This window comes from Monomorium pharaonis, chromosome 7 (genome assembly GCF_013373865.1).
Source record: "Monomorium pharaonis isolate MP-MQ-018 chromosome 7, ASM1337386v2, whole genome shotgun sequence".
Lineage (NCBI taxonomy): Eukaryota > Metazoa > Arthropoda > Insecta > Hymenoptera > Formicidae > Monomorium > Monomorium pharaonis.
The window spans coordinates 13,507,977-13,532,112 of NC_050473.1; the positions used below are offsets into that span (position 1 = coordinate 13,507,977).

At 37.5% G+C, this 24,136-nt stretch overlaps 1 long non-coding RNA gene across 1 annotated transcript in view; it reads right to left on the reverse strand.

The window, feature by feature from the left end:
- The window catches only part of LOC105838088, a 100,102-nt gene that overhangs the window by 57,206 nt on the left and 18,760 nt on the right, over positions 1 to 24,136 (reverse strand). Inside the window, exon 3 of the long non-coding RNA XR_001139199.3 lies at positions 18,149 to 18,374. This is a non-coding gene — a long non-coding RNA (uncharacterized LOC105838088). The remainder of the gene's footprint in view (positions 1 to 18,148; positions 18,375 to 24,136) is intronic.

Genomic DNA, 24,136 nt, shown 5'->3' on the forward strand with positions numbered 1-24,136 from the left:
AATCTAAAGGGACGACCCGCGGGGTACGTCGTTCGCTAATCACCCTGATGAAGCTTGATGGACCGGCAGCAATTGTTTCGAATGAGACCTCTTCGCACGCTCGACTCCGCTCGAATCACCTCCTCACTTTTCGAGTCGGCGCGGCGCGACACGACAATCTTCTGACCGCGAGATGCAACCGACTAATTAGGCTAACGGGGCCTCGCTGGATTTTTGTACGCACGAGCACGAATGACGCGCAAACGCTTAATTTACTAAAAGCGTCCTGTATGCAATCGTCAACTCATACACATGTTCGCCACAGATGGTGAAAAAAACATTCAATACGCGCTAAAAGCAATTTATTTAAAAAATAAAAATGTACTAAAAAATGTACTAATGTGTTTTCTTATAAAGGCAATTATTTTTTACGTTGATTAATGTTTCTTCTAATCCCTTCGTATTAAATTCAATTAAAACGGGAAAAAGCGAGCACAAGCAAAAATTAATTACGATATTACATCTGATAATTGATAAAAAATTTTGAAAAAATTCCTAGAATCCATTTTTTTTCTAACACAGCTACAGAGACCGCGAAATGGCATTTATGCAAAATTCCTCAGCCATCTAATGACAGACGAAAAACATCGACGAATCCATGATGACGGTCAGCTGATCGATCGATCCGGCAAGAGACCGGTACATCGTTCGTCCATCCGTACGCGAGCAACGGCGTCGATAGTTCCAGCTGCGTGCTGCAATTTATAATCGTCGATCGGATCGACGGGTCATTATTCTCTCCCGCGAGATTTCATCCGCCGTTCGTTTCCCTTTTTTTTTCCTGTCCTCTTTCGCGCGAGTCTTCTTTCCCTTAACGAACTTCGCCAGACTCCTTCCGCGGAGAGTACGATCCGGAGATCGAACTCTCCCTCCGCTTGACAGTGCGCTTGACTTTCCAGACAATTAAGTGTTGACGAATCGTTTAACGATACCGTTTTTGCTCAACAGTACATTTAATATAAGCGTTTAAAAAGAGGTGTCTTAAAAATTCTCTGATCTTTATCGCATAAAATATAAAAGATTGCCTACGTATTCAAAGAAAAAGGACGTGTCGCTTTTGACTTCGTCGTAATCTCGCGGATCAACTAGCAATTTTGCGAATATTCCGTATGAACGTCACCAAAGTAAATTCGTCATGGATTCGCGGCCTGCACCCGGTCGCTCCCACGTATCCCCCGGCAACGTTGCACAACGCATAATCGCCGGCACAATGCCGCCACAATGCCGCCACCGAGCTGGCGTTTCTTTCCCCTTCAGAGTCGGAAAACGGACAAGTCGCCTCCGAACCGGCAATCGGAATTACACGGCGATTTCCGAGGCGCGCGTCACAAACCGATCCGTCTCGCGACGCGCGCCTCGTTTTCCGAGTCGGTAGGGTGTCAAGGGTTGAAACGAATGGTCTCCCTTTTGCAAGCATCACGCCCTCAAAGGGGCAGTTAGCTATTGTTGCATCGGCGAAAAAAAAACATATAAACCGCGCGAAATTGACGGCCGGCGTTAGCCCGCGGATCAAACAGGGGATCAATTCAGGAAGATTTATTTGTTTCATATAAATGTTCCGTTTTTTTAGTTTTGGAGGACCTATAAACAATCATCGTGACTTCTCGTGTACAAAAATAATTTATAAGGTGACTTCGATTTTTTCGACGTAAAATTTCTACCTAATAACTTATCGCAGAAATTAAATTCTCGAAGTAGAATATTTAAAAATCCAGCAGAATGGGATATGTATACATAAAGAGTCGTGAGAAAAGCATGCGGCGAGTACGGCCCTGAAATTACAGATAGAAATTACAGACTCGGCCTCGCGGCAACGATCTCTAACGAGATTCGTTTGTAGTCGGAGAACGATGGCGACGATCTCAACGAGAGCCTCTTGTGATCTACGATCGCGCGAACATCTCGGAAAGAACCGGTCTTTGTAGTCTGACCTATTGCCGGGATCAACGTGCGCGATGGAAAAGTCATGTGGAAAGAACTATCTCGTTAATCTCTTACAAAGTGCGAATATCGCGTTACATGCATTATGCTTATTTCAGTATCCTGCTCATGACGCTCTCGCTTTAATTCATTACCGTATGATTTCATCAAATGAGAAGTTATCCATCGTTATCAATTTCTCTTAGCGATTTCATCTGAAAAACATAATGACTTGGAGAATGAATAATCGTCATTCGTCGAAGTAAATACGCCACTATCGTAAACGTTTACCCGATTTGAACGATCGTCAGGACTGAATCAGATTTAATTCGTTTTAATAATGCCATTAGGTTTATTTTAATTCAACAGGAAAAAGATAAAAGTCCGCTGTATATATGAACAAGAAATTGATAAAATATATAATTGCTCCTCGATGCTTTTTTTAGACAAACTTTAAAAACAGGCGATAAAAAACCTCGATGCTGCGTGGAGAGGAACGAGTTATCGACGAGCTATCCGAACTTTGTTTGACGTACGTGTTTATGCGAAACCGGCATTTCGCATGTAAAGCGAACCTATAGAGGACCGGCAAAGTTTCAGCTGCCGAGCTTGATTACTGCAGCGCGTATCTTATCTTCCAGTAGACAGATCTAAAAACTCATCGCTATCGGAACGACAGTTCCGGCGCCGGTTTTGAGAGACATGGATCGTATTATTATTAGTGGAAGCGGACGCAATGCGGTAAGAGAAATGGAAAAGAGAAGAGAGGAAAAAGGAAAGCATCCTATGCAAAAGAGAGATGATGGAAGGAGACACAACGCTCTTTCGGTCTTGGGGTAGAGGGTGCAAAAGAGGATAAAGAGAAGGGTGGCGGTGGACCTCCCTATTGACAACGGCTTTCATCTTTATAATTCAACCCCTCGCAACACCCTCGATCCATTTTGCGTTCCCTACCCCTGCGCACCGCGTCGTGATGCTTTTTTACCATCTCTCCCGTTCCGCATGTCGTGTAACACATGGCAGAGGCGGACTTACGCCCTTTCTGGTCGCTGAAAAACCGACGCGGTATCCCTCTCTGTTTCGCCATTATCCCGTCACCGTCACTGGGTTTCGTCCAAGAGAGAGATATATAGCAACGTTTTCACGCAATTCAATACGTACAAAGAGACTCTAATGGAAAATAATGTTTTCCTCCGTCGTTAATAAGACTAATAACACGATATTTGCCAATTATGAAAATCATACCGTACTCTTGGATAAATTGTCAATACACTAAGAGAAAAATGTCAAAGTATTGAGAACCAAATATTTCTTGTAACATTTTCTTTTATATTTATTTGTTACAAAAAAATTTATTTGTAAAAACGAAATATACATTTCGGTAAAATATTCTGTAAAATATACTTTTGAAATATACATATTTCTGCAAAATATACCTTATTTAAAGAGATAACATCCAGTATACGTAAAAATAATTTATTTACAAGAAATAAAACATTTAATTTGCCCTACTTAAATAAACCATTTATTAGAGAAAAATAATTAAAATTTTTTGTAGGAAATAGTGTATATTTTACTCAAAAAATTTTATTCCTAAGAAATAAACCAATTAATAAAAAAAATAAGATGCATTTCCAAGAAATATATATTTCGTTTCCACAAATAATTTTTTTTATAACAAATAAATATCGAAGAAGACGTTGTAAGAAATATTTGATTCTCAATACTTCGACATTTTTCTCTCACACACACAGTGTACACATTCAAATTTGTCTAATTATACTTCATGTGGTAACATTATTGCATGCATATATTTTTAATACTCTTGCAGAATAAAATAGAAACTTATTGTAGGTAAATTTTAAATGGCAGAAATGTAATGCATTATGCATGCATTATTTGATGAATTCTTTCAAATGCGTTATGTTTAACTTTCATCTTACAATAAAAAATCTAAAAATAGATTTACATAAAGATTTTTATATCTTTGTCTTCTAATTTATGATTAAATTAATATGCTGCAACATCATGACGCAATGTAACGTTATCATCTTCTTACATAAGCGAAATGTGCATCGAGCGGTAGGGCAGTATGCCAACGCGGTAAATTAGACACCATAAAATCTAACGACAAAAGAGCGCGAGTCCGCTTATGCGCAACACATAAACAAAGTCTTATGATGAGACGCCGTGTCAACATCTGCATCGGCGTCAGTCATCGTTACAGTTGTAATGGTGATCGTGATTGCGACACGATCCATGTCGCAATCATGAGTCATGTTTCAAATACTCAGGATATGCCGGATCCTGCCGACCGCAGACAGGAAATCAGGCGTCGTGACGGTCAATTATTTCGAAATGTCCTCATGTTCGTCTAATGCAGATTTATTCGTCATTCAATGATTCACGCAATAGATAACGAAATTAAAGTGACACATGATGTGTGTTTAAGAAAATCTTGATCGTATTGATTATATTAGACGGGGAGATCGTAAGAAGTTCGCCAAATCTACAGATTGCGTCGTTGTGAGGGTCATGACGAGGGAAAAGAGCGAGCGAGGCAAAGTGCCTGAAAGGAAATAGTGATCTTTAAACAAACTGTGGTTTTTGTATGCCTTTTTTTCAACGTGCAGGGAGGTCCCCCACGTGTATCACAGCCCGCGGAACGTCCTGCCTACACGTCGGACCTCCTGGAGATTTCTGTCGCAAAGACGCACATGTATGCCCGTTCAGGGGAACAAAATGTAATATGACTCTGCGCACAAACACATTCTTCGAAAATCGGGATAATGTGACGAAAGCTCCGTTACACAAACTAAAAGTTTTGCGCATTTATCTGTATAGAAGTGCAAATTAATGATATAAAATCTTATTTCACAATTGATTTCAATTTACTTCTAGCTTTGTTATTATGTCAAGACATTTGATATCAAAATAACATTCAAGTTAAACTTCGATAAACAAAAAATAATCTCACTAAGTTTTTTGCATTGCATATTATCACGAATTTTAATTGAATGTATTCGTGACGTTGCAAAACACCAATATTCCCCCTATCCAACGGAGTCATTCCTCTAAAATTTTTCAGAGACCTATATGATGATAAATCTGTCTTGCGTGAGCAAGCTACTGAACATCGCATCCATGTTGCATCATGCGTGTGCTTCGTCGTCAACGCATTTTACGAACGCGGACAGGTTCATGGAAAAGGCAGTAGCGGGACGTTGAAACGAGCGCAGATGGTACCCCGTGTGGTTTACGACGTGGTACGGACCCTTCCATATGGGGATGATACCGTTTAACCTACCCTGGGGACCTGCAAGAGTGTCGGATGACGTATACTCCGCTGCGTCGCTCTCTTCTCTTGTCGGGAACGTTCCTCCATTTTTACAGGCGACCCCGTGGAAGAAAACACCCTGATCTTAGGGTGTCGCAGGTTGTGCACTTTAGGGTCGATACACTTGCTGTTACACCACCCTCCTGCCTTCGTGCGACACAACGTCGCGTTCGTCGTGACGGAAAATTCAATGTCGCTTTTCTGAAATTCGTTGCGTGCAAAACTATCTCATGCAAGAATAATCGTAAATCGTTTCTCTTCATACAGGTTTCTTAGTAGTTGAGTGTAAGTTTAAGTGTAAAAAAAACCAAGCAGAAAGTGGTCTTCTTGATTGCTTCCTCGATAATAATCTTTCTAATTTTAAACAAATTTTATTTAACTTTAATTTTAAAGTTTACTTTTTCCAAATCATTAAATAATATCACAGATGATAGCATTGTGAATGAATGACAAATAATTGTTTTAAAAAATTGACTAAAGATATTTAAGAAATACAAGTATGTTTAAAAGTTTTGTTTTTTGTAATAATAATTCAATTACAGATTATATAACTTGAACAAAGTGTTAAAAATAAATATAGATCGTGAATTTTCTAAACCTTTGCGTGACATAAAAATCTAATTCATTTTGAACCGCCGCGCTGTCTTGAAACTTTACAAGATCGTTCATCACTCACGACTGATCGTTAACTTTCCTAACTGCTGTTAGAGCAGTCGTCGAAACGCAATGTCGTTCACAGTATCGACCAAAAATTCGGTGCTTTCTTCATCGCCTTCGGAAATCGAGTCGGCACGTATACGAGCGTCGCTCGTAAATCAAATGAAAAATACTTTCCAAATTTCGTTGTTTGCTGACCGACTCGAGTTCGGCTTACGACCGCACTGTATAATTTAATGATTTATTTTGCGTCTACTGGAGCGTGACTATCGTAAAAATAATAATGGAAAAATCTTCAATAATAGTCGATTATCGCGATAAACGTCTGAAGATAATTATATATTATTTCTTTTCTTATTTTCACCAAGTATATCCAAAATAATGCAAAGTACATATAATTGTTAAGATATAATTATATACATACACTATTAATATAATAATAATAATAGATAAGAAGAAATTAAAGATTTGACAATTTAGAAAAGATCGTATTTCAGATATCTGCGCCATCTTTTCGACGCAATTTTAATGCAAGTTAACTTTCATACGAAAAGAGTGATGGCGATATGGCCAGGGATGTGATCTCTGCATTGTGTTTCGATCGAAAAATTCCGCAGCCTCGACCACGCGAGGGGCGATACCTGTTCGAACGATTCACTGGAATTTAAACGTGTTCAATGTCCATCCTGCGAAGGGTCGGAAGAATCTACCCAACGTTTCTGAAAGGCTTCCTCCTCTCGAGAATGGTTCCTTTCTTTGCACCTGCGACAACCTCGGGGTCTTCAAGGTAAATATATAAGACTCCCTGTTTCACTTCGTCTATCGACAAGTTTTAGGTTATGCGAGGGTCTATGGGAAGTCTATGGGAAGTCGATTTAAAAAAAATGTTGAAAGAGTAGAATCAAAAATACATAAAATAAAATATTTATATATAGAATTTAAAGTGAGCAAACAATTGTATCAATAGTAAAAATGCAATTTAAATATAGAAGTAATATAACTCTTATTATAGTTTTTATTCAATTTTTTAAATATTTTTATGAATAATTAATTTGATATTCACCGAATCGTAATATCTTAACATTCAGAGGTTCTTGAAACGTTACGTATTATAATTTGACATAACAATATCACGATTGCGATAGTCGCGCGAAAGTTTAGCGACAAAAAGTCATCGACATAATGCGCGATTATGGCCGCGGTTTTCCCGGTTTGCGATGTTTCGCAAGTGTCACTTTGACAGAGATCGATGGGACGCGGCGCAAAAAAATACAATATTACAAAACTTCCTAATCGCGGAGTATAAACGCCTCAATTTCGTGCCTTCGCTCGTATTACAAGGGAGGACATTATGGAACCGGAGACGGGCCAGAGCTCCTCTAGAAAACTTATATTCTCCGAGCTATATGTGAAAGGTTACCCCCATCGCGCCGAGGGTGAATACGACACACGTGCGTTTCTTCACTCGTCCTGCCTCGCACACCCTGTCCCTCGGTAATTACTTCTCTGACTTCTCTCACAAAAAACACTGACTTTCTCGCGACAGGTTCTCGTTTGTCTCGTTTATTTCCTCTCCATTCGCTTCGCGTGTACATAAATCGACGTCATTTAATCGCTTACATATCTTGTCGTTAATTTTATTACGAGAGAATCTTATTTACTCGATCCAGTGCCATATGTATTTCTTGATACAATCTAAAAATTTTCTTTTTTTATACGTATAATTAAGTACATGACATACACATATAACATATTTCATAATTATATTCTAAGATACGTTTGTGACATAATCAATATAAAACTATAAACTAATTTATGAACCAAGAAAAGTTAGAAAATATAACGATATAATTAATATATTCACATAAAAATCCAACATCCCTAACGTGTTTTAAGATGAACAAGTCTCAAATTTTACACATACTATTAATTCTATTCAAATTAGTGCTAATTAAATTTCCTCGAAAGATATTTCTCTCATAAAAATGTTACGTTATTCATCACAGAAAAAATCACGAATATAATATAATGGTGTAATAATTATTATTTATAACAGATTTTATTTTCATTTCCATATGCTCGATAAAGAATACGTAAACTTTCCAATAAAACGCGCGGGTGGTTTCATCGATAATCCATTTTCTCTGATTTCCAGCGAAGATTGGAGGCACTTCGCCCCCGTGGAAGACATCGGCTATCGCGCGACGCCCGATCGCGAGTAAACTCAGAAGAAGCGTCCCTTTTCCCAAGGCAAAATGTATTCCGGGTGTATCGCAGGGAGTTCGTTGGCATCGCGAAGTCACAGAAAACGTCACGCGCGACAGGTGCTTAAGGCCCATTCCTCGCGGCGTGTCGCAGCGCACACGTACATCCGGGGTAAGTGCACGAACCGCTCGGTTTCTCATCGGGAATACGTAATCCCGCGACACGCGCGGGCATACCAATTCCTCCCGTTACACGAAATACCGCCGAAGCACCGCCGGAGCGGGAGGGATAGTATATTCGCGCTCTCGTCAACGACGTCGGCGTCGGCGTCGGCGTCGGCAAAGTTAAGTGGATCTCGAAATAATCGGACGCGCGTGTCGCATATTGATCGAGATTTCCCTCCCCTTCTCCCGCTCCCAATCGATCCGATCGAGACGTCTCAAGAAGACACGCCGTGATAATCCATCGCGGTGCAAATTGTTGGAACACTCGACTTTTTCTCATTTTTTTATTGAAGATAAAATCGTTATTATTTCAATACGCTTAATTCCGATTACTTGATTGTTTCTTCCGCTGTTACAGACACGTAAATCAATAGACATTGTTTCCTAATATCAGGTAGCACAGGTTTCATCTTGAAGAAAACTTAACAAGTTTCGAATATTTAAATTCGAATTAATATTTACTATGATTAATAATAAGATTGAATAATAGATTTACTAAATTGTAAATAATAATTAATTTATTAAAGAATTTTAGGTTTGTCAGGTTAGTTTATCAGGATGATATCCCCCAGCACTTTTTCACGAAAGGGAGCGTATTTTAAACGATACGTTTTCGATCCGACCGCATCAGCGACGATACTATTAACGGTAATAGTGCTAGTAACGTTAACGACGTAGCGGGTGTCGCAGACGAGTTGGAAGGAAGAGCACCACCAGCGGGGGTGGTGGAAAAGCATGGGGCCGAGGGGTGCAGAGGAAAGTACGAACGGAAGCGAAAAGAGAACGTCAGAGAGAGGGAGCGGAAGGACTCGGTGCGCCCGGGGGCGTGGGTGGAAGCTCGAGTTGAGACGACGGTGGGCACCGCGGGGGTGAAGGGAACGGGGGAGGACCGGAACCGGAACCAGGGAGCGCAGGAACACGAACAGACTCGACGTCGACGATGGCGTCGGCGTCGGCCCCGATATGGCGGAAGCGTCGCGTTTGCCGGAAGTCGCCAAGGAAATGAAATGCCTCCCAGCCGGGGAGGCCGCCCTTCCCACCGCCGTGAGTTTCTACCGCCGCCTGCCGCCCACCGGAACCGACGTTCCTCGCCAGGATTTCCAGAGTTCTCCTCTTTCTAGAGAACAGAGCGGGGGTGGCGGTGGTGGTGGTGGTGGTGGTGGTAGTGGCGGCGACGGCGACGGCGACGGCGACGGCCCGGGGTAGAGTGAGGCAGCGTCGAACTTGCGTCAAGTACAAGAAAACGAGGGAAGGGTCTCGAGAGACGTTCGTTCGCGCTTATTTCAAGAGACATGAAAATAAGTAGAAGAAGAAGAGAAAGAACGTTGCGTGCGACGAAAAATATACGGGCTTATTACGAAACATATTACTCAGCGATTCAAACCCAGCGTCAACATACAATAATGTATAAACGTGAAATTTCAGGGTAGAATATTCTTTTTACTATTTCTACATTTTGAACGTAATAATAAAAGTCGCCATTTTATAGATAAGGTTAAAAATTTTTCAACTAGCGTGTAAGGCTAAGTGTTCTCGTTTTCACTACGAGACCTTGATACATTCTGACCTAACTAAAACGCGGAAAAGGATAGTGACATTTCTAATTGTCATTCTTTACGAACGCAATGCTTTGTTTCTCAGTAAACCACGTCAGTCACCTCGTGTATCTGGCGAACGTGATGATGCCGCGCGCGAACCAAGATATTCCAACTTCCGTCCGTGCACAGGAATTTGTTCCCGGAATAGTTTGGACGCCAGTTAATCGAGTTCTTCATTCGAATTCTATCCACGAGAAGAAGGAAAAAAAGGGGAGGTCGGTCAGAGTCGCACGGCCACAAGCTGAGTAACCGACTCCGGTGACTCGTCATTGGTGTTTAATAGTAGTCACGACGATAACATCTGCCGTGATAATAGTGATGATGATGGGTATAGCAATCACTAGCATTTTACGATTTCCTTTTTTCGCCGACGGAATTCTTTATGTTTTATCATTACATTATTCATCTTTGATCAATTTTGATTGCGCACTGTAAGATTCCCTGCGCGATATTTAGGCGAACCATCCAGCTGTTTCATCACTAATAATATAATAGTTTACTAAATTAAAGTTTATATATGTATTTTTTATGTGCCTTACATAATCATTTGTATATTGTATTAGCATCCATTTAGTTTGGCACAAGAAAATATCTATAAAATTATAATAGTTCCATCTGTCTGATTAATCACCAAAGTTGTAAAACAAGGGACACGAATATACAAAAGCTCGCAAAAAATTAAAAGGTGGTTTATAGCAAGTTTATGGCGGGTAAGCGAGCTATCATTTATTACTGTCAAGTTACTGGCAAGTTACTTATATTGTTATTATCTAAATAAGAGCAATAGCGCATTTTAAAAAACGCCGTGTAAAAAAACTATCGTCACTATAAAGAAAGAAGAAAAGAAAATGTCACGCGACTACGTACACGCACACGCACTCGCGTGCTCCTTGCACGCCAGCGTGGATGACGCGTTATTTTCCGATGAGATTATTTCCGGTAAGTCCGCGTGATTCTGCGTCGCGTCACTTCCTTCTCCACTCGGTCGTCTTCTTCCTCTTCTTCGTAATTTTCGCGTCGACTTCGTCGTCACTCATTGTCGGACTCATTGCGCGAAATTACGTCATCTTGTGGAAATCGTTGCTGCTTCCTGCGCGCGTACCCGAGGCGTAGCGAAAATAGTTTCGCGCGAGCTCGTCGTAAGTAAGAGAGAACACGAGTTAATTCGAGAATGCTCTTAACGGGCAAATTATCCGTCGCAATGAGTGGCAGTGACTATAAAAAGAATTGCCATTCTGACCACAAGCATTACGACACAAATAAAAGAGAATGGTACAAAAATGTTATATATATTACATAGTCACAATTTTATATAGAACAAAAAATATTTCAAGATGTCTCAAATACGTCCTCGAATTGGTTGACATAATTAAAATTTATATCTGTAAGATCTTTACACTAATTGAAATAAAACTTTACTACAATTTTATAATTGTGTATTCCATCTTAAAAAGTAATCATGAGAGAGAGAGAGAGAGAGAGATATGTTCGGTTTCGAACATATTGTGAAGAAAGATATTGTCCTTTTTTCTTCCCACAGTATCGACTATGTAATTGCAAAATTGATAAAATCATTCTTTTTTTTTCACACACGCGTCAAGTTATGTCAAGTTGAACATTTCGCGATCTTTATCACCAGTACATACTGACCACCTTTTTCTGACTCACAAGAATCATGAGCGATATCGTGAAACGGACGTGCCGATGACACGATAGCATTATTCGTCGTAGCGCGGTGCTCTGTTTCCTCGGCATCGTCGAAAGGCCCGCGGAGACTTCCGTTCGCGACGGAACTCCAGCGCTCACCGACCCTGACCGACCGTGAGTCGCACACACCCGTGACAATTAGTTCCAGCAGTGATTCGGTTCCCACGCGGGTACGATCAGGCCTATTAATAACATCTTCCGATGTGATTTCCCTGCCTTCATCTAATCTTTGGCCTGCCATCGAATCCCCGCGACTTCAACACAAGATGAATATCATCAAAATGTCACAAGCATACCTACCCGAATTCCTATTCGGAATTTCTAAAACTTTATTTAGATTTAGAAAAACATAGATTTGGCTCCAAGCTGCATATACAAATAACGAAAAATTGATATATTAAAAGTCATATAATCCTCGACAAAAAAAATAAAGTTTCATACTTGTTAAATCATGGAATTCTTTTTTTATCAATTTAATAATTTTTTAAGAGTAGAAATCACAAAACCGCGCTCTTCCGCATGATTTATATATGACCGTTCTATAAAAGGATTAATGCCATATCGTTGCAACACAATAAAATTTCCTGGTATCTATTATACTTCTCTATTAAACCACGCTATTTCAAAATACATGGCATATACTAGTCTCTCAACGCATTCAAGAACATGCATCGTTCTCGACTAAAATGAATAATTCTTAAGAATTAAAAGTATCTGACAAAAATATGTTACAACAGATTGTACGACGTATACAATGCAATTGGTTCTTTATTGACAGAAACATTTAGTTTATTTTAAAAAATTAATATATTAGAAAGATTTTTACGTGAACAAGCTTCGAAATCTCAAGAAGTTTTCAACTTTGATCTCGGATAAATCAAATATCCAATGTTTTCATATTGTAACCACGGTTAGAACAATGTATCCATTTCAGCAATATCAAGTCCTGGCAACAGCTGGAGCTTATTGTTAGTGCTATAGAGTAGAACTGACATACATGTATAGAAAATTGAAAACCATCAATGGAGCTTCAACATTTCGCTAGAAAATCGATCTTGATATGGTTAATTCAAAACTTTTTTGCCTATCAAACGGAGAATGAATTTTTTACGAATGTGCGTGTAACATAACAAGAAATAAAAGAGATGACTTTTTACAGATAACGACAAGACTGCATCGTACTATGGCGATCGGATGTCATAACTCGCAATAATTATAAAATAAAACGTCGATCAAATAAGCGTCAAATAATATTCCCATTACATGAGAAAGAGAAGCCGGGAATGATCGTCGGATATAGCGAAAATTCACGATACTATTCCATGACGGTACGTAAATAGGGATCTCGTTCGCTGCGTCAGAAACGAAATCAATTCCACGTGTGCGAATGTTGTCGCGGGAAACGAGACAGGTCTGCTTTTAGTGCAACAGATTTGTATTATTGATGGACCGCAATAACGGCTATCGAACTCCACGCAATCGATCTCGTTACGTAAATTGAGAAGAACGAAAAAAGGTTGTCTTCCTTACGCGGCGATGATTATTACACGGCAAGCTAATAAATGGTAATAGATAGAACGGTTAAAGGTTCACGTTTAAAATAATTGTAATAACGAGTCTCGATGCCACTGTTATTAGAAGGAAACTATGCGACTTTGGAGGCACTTGTGTTATTCACCTTTCACCGTTACCGCGACATACCTTTCAGGTACGAGCTCTGTGTCTCTAGAACCTGGTAAAATATTCGTGATATACGCTAAACTTTTGGTACCATTCCAATTGTTATGCTTCTAGATTACAAATGTAATGTTCTGTGATGCTAGCTCTTTCCTGCGGAAAATGTTGAATTTTTAATTACTAAAAATTATTAACGAGAGAAGATTTTATAAACGTTAAAATTTTCTGTTAATTTTTTTACATATTAATTTATATCTACTTTAAATCTTTCTTCGTGTAACCTACTTTTTGAAATTTAAGAAAGATGTCTTTTTATGTAAAATATTAAATCTTTATACCGTTTAATGCGACAGATAAAATTTTAACGTGTAAACGACAGATTGCACAATGACAATCAGAATGATAATTAAAATTATATAAATGTGAACAAATTCTATGATAGCAAATTATTACTTTAAAAACGCAAGCAGGCAATTAATATCTAGAATTCTTCAACAGAATACGTAAGAGAAGGTATAAATTTATAATAAGAACTTATCGTGTCTTTAATTCATTTTACATCCCCGCTTGTTCCATACCTCCCTTCCTCTTTAAAATTGATATGCGAAACATTCCTGAAAGCTCTTGAAACAACGTGATCCAGCATGTGTTTAACGCAAAAGCGAGATATTGTCGTCGACATTTCATGCTGGCTCTTTATCTTGATACTCGTACTCTCTCGTAATTTGCAATTATCATAAATTTTGTACGTGCTTGTTCACGACGCGGTTTTATCCTCGTACTTTAGATATCCTTTCCAAGAAAATTAGTCCTTACTGACGCGTTTTATAATTGTAATAAAAAGTTTACGACGCCCGATTTCTTTAAATTAGATATAAACAAATGCTCATTACATTATCAAACATTTAAATGCTAACAGATGTATTAATGCTTTCTTAAACAATTAGGCTGACGATCGAATGGTTCATAATCATAATTTTATCTTGATAATAAAATATGTTGCATGTTATATTCATTGAGTATTATAACGATATATCTGTATCTCATTTAATTTTATAATCGATAAAACGTCCATAATTTAAATTTTATTACTACAGAGATCGTATTTATATTTTAGAATTATCTTCATTTACTTTCTTATACATATATGCGAAATATATAATTTATTAAGAAAATTAAAATGACTTTTGTCGCTATAAAGAAATGCACGAAATAAATGCGCAAACAATTCAACCGTTTTCTAGTCGAGATCAATTAGCGATCTTAACAGAAGAGAGACTAATTTAAAAGAGATAGTCTAATGACACCCTGCTAATTCATAAATCTGTGATTTACTGGCAAAGTCAAGACTGCCGGCACCGTATGAACTTATTCTTTCTCTCAACGCGATAAGAATTTTTCACGTCCCATCGTTATCGCCAACATTCTAAAATGAATGAAAGTTTAATTTTTAAAAAGTGCTACTTGTTCTAGAATTAGAATAATATTATCTTATTGCAAAATAATACATTTGTATTTGTCTAAGGCTTACATGTATTTAATTAATTGCAGGCAATAATTAAGATATTGTAGAAATCGCTTTCGCTATCGTATTATTGTAACATACTTGCTCCAATATGTTAGAGTAAAGCGGTGAGAAGTAGCGGGATCTTTAATGCTCAAGATTAGAGATAAGTGGCGTCAGTGATATTATCTAATTTAAAACTGTAGCATATATGACACGTACTGTTAGATTGATTACTTGCGTTCAGTATATATTTTTATTGACATAATTTCTTCAGAAATATTTTAAAGTGCATGTAATAATATACTTTTCTTTTAATTTATCTATTTAAAGAAAGATAAATTTTAATCCGAGTGTCCAACGTAGAAATACGCTAAGGAAAACATTAAAAGTGACATGTTCTTAAAAAACAGAAGTAGAAGTAATTAATAGAAGTCTTAAAAATAGAAGTAAAAGTAGAAGAATTTAATTAAAAAGCAACCCTAGTAAATAAAATAAAATATACAGCATATTTGTAATTAACACAATTAATGATTCGGCAAAGTATTAAAACCGATAAAATAAATAACAAGACTGTCGAGAATAATCTGCATAAAAAACAGATAATTTTAATTCTCCTCTTTACAATCATTTCCGGATGTCAAGAATACATATGGTATGACTATCAACTGTTTAGATCATGAATCACGGGAGGAGAAAATTATTCGACACCCGTAGTTAATCGTAATCACTTAATTACATTACGATGCTTTGTTCGAGCGTTTGCTTCGAGTGCACAAGCGCGGGATCGTTGCGTTGACCGCGATCGATTATCTCGATTTGGTTGCGGCCGCGTGATTAGAATACCGATTAACCGTGATTAGACGTGACCGTGGACATTCCTGCCGCACGCAAATGCCTGTTGGTTACAATGGTGTCGAACAACAGTGTTATCTATACGGCGGGACCACGTACGTACGTGCGTGCATGCGTGCGTGCGTGCGTTGGACCGTAAGCCCGATTATGCGTTAAACCGTCACCGTACAACCGCAAACGAAAATTTCTGGAGGGAAGAACAATATTAGATATCGTCTCTCGTTTCTATTTTATAATATCAATTCAATATTATAAAATATTAATAAAATATTAATAAAAATAAATAAAGTGATATAATATAGAGCCGTCGTTGGAAACAAAAAATAGATAAATCGGCGATATTAAAAATTAGATGACCTAATATTCTGATATTTGTAGAAATGTAACTTAGAAAGAGAATTTCAAAAATGTAGTTTTTTAGTTTTTCACAAGCTTATCAGTGATTTAAATTACACAATTATTCATTATTTTATAAATATATAAAGCAAATTACAGCTACATCCTTCAACTTTAAAAGATTTGGAAAAGAATTTTATACAATAAGCAAGATTATAGAAAACGATAGGAAGATATTACAATTATTTATTGTTTGATGCTTTCATTTAACAGTTAAATCCTGAAACAAAATCTGATCGAATTCATCGAGTGTATGATTTCCTTGGGAATTACCAATGGAATAAATGCGCGCGCGCTTGAAGTGGCGGGAAAACAGAAGGATTGAGTAACGGATCGACAAACGAGGTGAAAGAGAGGCTGTAGAGCAAGAGGTTGAGGAAGAGAAGAGAGAGAAAAAGAGATAGAGGACGGAGAGACTAAGGGGATTGAGTATTAATAGAGACGGGCGACTGGAAGCCGGAACTGAGCAACGCGTACTCCTCCTCGTCCTCCTCCTCGTCCTCCTCCTCCTCCACCGAGAGAAAGAGAGAGGTCGCCTTATTTATAAACGGTGAGATAAAGTGCGGCTGCGACGCCGTGAGAGGAAGCTGCTCGCGGCGCGGCGGCCCGCGGCTCCCACGCTTCCACGGATGCATTACGTGTGCGCACCTCGAGCGACTGCACCCCTGACGTAATGCCGACGGTGCATTTGTTTAAAGAAAACTCACGAATGCGTTATTATTTAAGCTAACTTTCTCCGCGCCCGCGACATTTATGCACGACTCGCTTTCGAGGCATCTTATCTAGTGCCTAACAAATTGATGCAAATATTTTTTTCCGTAGAAAATTTTTCAAGTCAAACAGAAAACGCAGTTCGATAGTCACGAGTTGTGAAAAAAGATGAAAAATTTTTGACAAAAGATCAAGAAAACATAAATAAGCAAAATTTAGACTTTAGTTCAATTTATAAAAAAATAAGATGTACTATATTTTTAAGCAAAGTGTGCGTATCAAAATGAAATTTAAAATATCGGAAATTATTTCACTCCGTGTATTTTTTTGCAAGTTACATTTAATTAATTGCGTATGTTCTTTATATTCTCCTAATGCTCATTTAGCTTTCGTTTCATAAAATATACTTTTCATCAACACTTTGCAAATTTCTCCGTTTAAAACGGAGTAGTTGACAAGGGAACACTAAAGTGCATCTAACGACTATATCAGAAAGTTAGCCGAGTGCTATGGTTAATTGCTGAAATACTTAGAATGAAAATTAGGAAATTAGAAAGCAACGACGTCGAGCTTTCTCATTTGCATTTTAAGAAGAAACCTCTTCGAGAATACCGGTAGCACAGCAATATCTAAGAGATCTCAAAGCGAAGCTTGCGCGCATCTTCTTAATCGCGGTATCGAGAGAGACGGAACTGTTCGATGTGCCGTTAAGGTTTCGAAACAATGCATTCCCGAGTTTCGTAGTACGGAATTAATTGCAACGCGTTAATTTCCTGAGTCCCGCCCTCCCCGTCCGGCCGAGGAGTCTTATGTCATTAGCGTGTCATACTTTTCACTGTGGACTCGCACTTTCATACCGGCAGTAATAGCGATTGAGACGCAGATAAGCACGCATGTGCATAACGGGCTCGCGGTGTTCTCAAGGCTAAAGAAAAACGCACGCTGTCTATGCACGTACACACAGTGAGAAACGCAATTTATAGATAATGCACAATACAGTAACGTACCGTTACAACCGGTACTCGGCCTCGACGTTACTTCACGTTAATACCTCTCGCGCGCTTTTCGCCTATTAATCGATACTTGCCGGTTTCTTTTTTAAAAAATGCAAAGTGTCCCACTATATTCACGTACAAAAATTTTAACGCTGTACTCTGGAGTTTAATTACTCGGAATTAATAATCACGGATAAACTATGTTTAGTAAGTAATGTTTATCGAAAACAATATTAACAGATAATTTCTACTTCTCTCGATGCAATTTAGATAATACGAGTTTTATGAACAATAAATAAGATAATATATAATAAAACACTCACCCTACGGTTGTTTTCCATCGTCAGCCAATATCTCCAAGGCCTCCTTGTCCACCTCTTCCTCTCAGATCTTCATCGTTGCACAACACTCGCGAAAACACGAAACGGAAATACGATCGCGCGACTTTTCGCACTTCCGCGAAATACACAAAATATTAATAAATTAAATGATCGTGATGTGACTTGAAACACTCAGACAAGATCCGTGTATTCCTGCGCGCCTTTGATCCTGTAATAAACAAAGTACATTCAATGCGAATTAAAAATAAAAATTATTTTAAAAGAAATAATAATTATTCGCGATGAAACAATGACTCGTAATGCTTTTTATCACTTCGATTTCTACTTCGATGAACAAGTCACGCGATACGTCTGCCTGGGATAAGTTCGCGGCAGAACGTTTACGGGCAATTAATTCTAATAGATAATTAATTGCACGGATAGATAATAACTAATCGTTCACAGAGAGTAATTGCTACTAAAGAATTTTCTCTTTAGTATTTGTCGCGATAAAATTTCAAAGGGTAATAACACGACGACACGTGTTATTACCCTTTGACGTAGAATGTCATACGGTTGCATTTGCTGCCGTTGGACGATCGGCTATTGTGAACAGCTGTACGACAAAAAATGTCTATCAAAATCAAGGTCTCGCACCAACTGATTCTATAAAACATACACTGTGTTATATAGAAAATGTATGCCAAATATATTGTATCGCATCTCAAATTAAATTTTAATTCAACAAAATTTTCCATTATTCGAATCAATTCAAATTAATCACATTTCACGATAGTATATTGTACAGCAGCGTATTATACCGCACATGTCATCTCTCTTAATGAAAGTAGTAGATAAATTGTGTTTAAATCGACGAATAATTCTAAGAAACGCGAGATACGGTCCAAATTCAAGCTCAGTCATTAAACATCATATTCAAGAGATAGCCCATAAAGATTACAGTCTTCAATTTTCATTTCTATATCTCCTCTAATTCTCGCTTCGAGGGAACAAGTCGCGCGAAACATTCAAGTTCGAAAAGCCCCATAGGCTTGAGACGCGTACGACGGATAAGAAACGGAAATTACAAGAATTAATTAATCGTGCAGATAGATCTGTAATGAATTATGAAGAATGAGCAATTCGGAAAGATAATAGGAGATATCACTACCTGTCTGCTTGAGTGGAGGAATACGAATGGTAGCGCGGCGACCTTGTGTTTGTGTCGCAGCACGCAAACAGCGCGCCGCGACGGTGTACAATCGCCGCCGTACACAATACAATTATACGAAGACCATTCGCCAACCGACTTGTTACTGTCCGATATATCTTAATAGCTGACACAAAAGAATTTAATTTTACCGAATACTCTGTTTCTTGTAATTGAAATTAATCTCGACGAACGCGTTATCGCTGTACATTAAATCTAACATTGATTTGAAAAATGTAATTTATCTTATCTCAATCGAGAAAGTATTTACGTAATTTAATTGATACTATTATTTCCTGCCAAATTTTTACGCTTCAAAAAAAACGAAATACGACTACGTGACTTTAATAAATCAGGAATTTCTCCGGTGTGGACGGTTATACTGACAAGGTAACCTCGCGAACTCGAAAGTTCAAATTTTACTGAAACTTGGCATAAATGTAGAAAGAGTGAATACATGAATTTAGAAATTTTTAGTTGGTGCCCAAATATGGTTTGAAGAGGTGAAACCACCCTTCAAAGTTGAGACGATTTTTGAATGGTGGTTTTACCCCTTCAAACCGTTTTTGGGCACCAACTAAAAATTTCTAAATTCATGTATTCACCCCCTCTACATTTATGCCAAGTTTCATTAAAATCTGAATTTTTGAGTTCGCGAGGTTCCCTTGTGAATCAGGGAAAAATTAATCATTTTACTTTGTAGATGTAAAAGTTTATGAAAAAAAAAATATAATAATAAATTGTATAATTTTAATTTCTTAAAAATTTTTTTACTTAAAGACGAAGACATAAGTATTTTCAAGAAACATTATTCATAATATTCTGTACATCTCGATGTTACGATAAACATTAAATCATAAGCAATGTTTTGGTTAAATGGTGCATCGATATAAGATCTTCAATGGATTTACAGAGAGAGGTCCATTTGCCAAGAATGCATTATCGAACAGTTTTCGAAACAGTATAACCGTAGAGATAACCGTAGGGAATAGAAAGGAAACGACGTCAGTGGAACTTCCGCAAGCACTTGGGAACTGACGAATGTCGGAACAAGAATGGAAACATGTATCCGGAAGCCCTTTCTATTGGAAGCAAGAATGGAAACAATCTCGCGCGAAAAAAAAAACGAAGTTCGAAAGCTATAACAACGCATTAAAAATTGAAGGCACCGTTTGCTTTGTACTGTACCATCGTTTCGTAATAATAACGTAGCGAATATGACAGGATATTGCCGCGAATTTTTTAGCGAAATCGAAACAAGCACTCATCTCTACCAAATAAGTAAATGAATCAAAATAGAAGCTTCCGCGAATATTAAACGCGACATTAGGCACAACAAAACAACGGAGTTATTCGTGACTTCTTCCCAACGAAAATGCATAGATCAAGAGCAAAAAAACGAGGAATAAGGACTCGTGGGCTGAGTTCTCGATAAAATACTTGTACTGCAATAAGTTTGCAGTAACGTTCATTTTGCTACATAATTTCCCGCGACTTTCCCGTTGCACGGTTGTTTATGACCAGCAGACTAAAATCCACATGAACCACCGGCGAGCCGGAACAAACGCGCAGTAAACGACGCTGGTTGGCGCACGTAATAGCCTTCTTTTATTCGCGACGATGTTACAGCGCCGATTAGCTGTCCACACGCGGATTGCCTGCACACCGGTATGCACCGCACGACGCGTATATACCAACCGATATTTATGCGAGCGAATGCGTGTGCACGCGACTCGCGAACGCTGCACAAACGCACGTGGTCAAGAGAGAGAAACGTCTAACGAGCGCGACCAGCGCCAACGATAAATCAATGTTGCGTAATCGAGATGTTGATTTATATCGCACCCGACGTGTGCCGTTGACCCGTAGCTCCTTTTTTTTCCTTCTTTCCGCTTCTTTTCGCGCAATTTCCAGGTTTTTTTGCGTTTAAACTTTTTCGTTCATCGCGTCCCTACAAGATTTTCTGAAACAGCCCATTGAAAATGTACATCTCGAACTAAATGATCGCGCAACCGAGTGGCTTTTCTAGCTCTATACTCATACGTTGATATCTCAACGGTAGTTGACATATCCTTGCTCGATAGATATTTCATATGTGTATGGATTGCGTAGGGTGTTTCGCAAGGCTTACGTGTGTTTCAAGAGCGTACTTTGTTACGTAATGATATTTTATGATTGAATTACTTGTTGTCATTTACGTTTATAACTTTTTATACAAAATTGATAGACATAATCCGTGAATAATCTTTGATTCATTTGCTCTTACGCAGAAAATGCATTTTTAAGTCATAAGTAACTGACTTTTGATGCTCACAGTCGGCAGCTCGAAACTGACCCTTCAGTTCCAGTTAATAGAAGCGGCGAGCCCACCATACCGTTTTCCGTACGCGTGATATTAGCACTGGTTTCTTGCATTGATTACCTCATCGCGTTCGGCTTTTCCAGCAGACATGATATCTCGGAAACATATCGATACACGCCTAGCTGCCCACGTGCCTGTGCCACCTTCGAGGCACGCCAGAGAAAACACTATCAATAATGCTCGCTCGGGTGTGACACTGGCTGTCGAGTTGCAAACGCGAGAAGAGATTGCCTCTATTCTCAAAGAAAAAAATTTACCTTTTTCTTTCGCAAAATAATTTTCAACATTAATTATACCTTGCGATTAGAACAATTCACTTTTTAGAGAATCGAATTTACTGGATTTTCTTTTATCTAACGACTAGAAAATATTCACTTAATAAAAAGAAAAGAACATTATCAATCAACATACATAAGTAATTTTACGCAATAAGATTTCTGAAAAATCATTCGATATTGTTTCGGGTCGACGAAAGCAGCAAATTCAAAGCGATCACTAGCAAGAATTCATATCAGAGATTCAGGACGCCCGCTAACAACATTTGCTAGTTTATCGGAGTATAGCGGACGAAAACGAGCAGAATTTTAAGTAGAACGCGAATATCAATTCTAGTCACTTCAGTATCGCTATTATTCTCTGCACTGCTTAAATATTAGTTACTCTATATAGTATTGTGGTCGTGCGCTAACATACAAGTGTGTATTGAAATAAATTTCTATGTTCAAATATCATTAACGGTAGCTGAAATTGAGATGCTATCAATGTATATAAAATAGAAAAAAACAATGACATATATTTTTTCATTTCTTTAGATTTAATAAACGGTTTTGTTCGACTATTCCAAAGCATGTATTTCGTTGGTTTTAATAAATTCTATACAGATTTCATTAGATTTAATAAAATTTATTAGAAACAAAGAAATATATGCTTAAAATGGTCGAACAAAACGGTTTATTAAATTTAAAGAAATCTTTCTCTCTGTGTATATTGAATAATATCAAATTATTTAATTTTTATTATTTAATTAAGATTTCCAAAATTTTACTGTCCTTTATTCGTGAACTAGTAATTTTTACCGAAGATGCAATGCAGGATTAAATTTTGAATGAAATTTTATCCAAAATACCGTCCCCTTTCTCTAGACAGAATTTTCTCTCTCTACATAACGATATAAGGCGGGCATAAGGTGAAGGTATCGATTGCGCAACATCGATATTATGCAACCAAATCGCCTTCCTGCTGTTATCTAACTCCACAGAGTACAGGAACTCAGTGAAGACTGGGACGCGATGATGACGTAGTTGTCCAAAGTTTTCTTCTTCCGCGATCAGCGGTGACCGCTCGTCGGTGACTTTACGTCACCATTTCTATGCTACCATAAATGGATTCTTACCGGGGGGGTGTAACACGTAACGCGATAAAAGAAACCTTAATTATAATATACTAAATAAATAGCTTATATGTAAAGTTAATTGAAAGAATCTTTTTCCGTTTAAAATGTATAGATGTAAAATATTGTAAATTGTTTGTGCAATATAAAGCCGATCTCTTTTAATTAAAATTACTATTAAGTAAATTTTTAATTTTTTAAGATTTTTATTAAAACAATATTTAAATTAACGATTTCATGGTTTCGTATCAAATTTAAAAAATTAATATAAAATAACAAAATAACTAAAAAATAATCTTTTGTTATTTACAATAAGTAAGATTAATAAAATTAAAACATTTTATCATTTAATTTTGTTGTGTGTTGAAATTTAATCCCACAAAATAACACTTCATTATTAAATAATCCTGTGACTATTAACTGTTTGGTAATTAAGTAACTGCTATTTTTCTTACCTTGACCTCAGTTTTTGCGATCAAATTAACTTGTTTGCTTCCGGAACACCCTCTACGGAATGTCTAATTTGGATTGCAAATGTGGCAAAACGTTGAACAAGAATATTAATCACTCTACCGTCTCACTTGCCTTGGTAAAATTACACGCTTCTGACAGAAACAATCACTTTCTCAGCTTTCTTTGAAATAAATCCATTATATCGAATATTTCTAAACTGCCGAATATTTGATCATTTACTAATACAAATAATCTATTATAATACGTTCAAAGAGTATATTATATTTAAAAATAAACTATCTTAATTTGTCTTAAAACTATTTTGCATAAAATATTAATTGAAGTTAATTCAGCGTTTAATATTTTTGAATTAATATATGGGTCGTCTTTGATTTGAAATATAAAGAGATGGAAATAGAGAGAGAATATAAAGTTTATATTGTTATTATACATTATTATATTCCCATCTTTATTTAACGTGATGTAAATAATAGTCTGCAATAATATTCCACTTTAACGCTAAATGCTACCTAATTTCACTTCGTATTAACGCGAGTTGTATCAAGCGCATAAAAC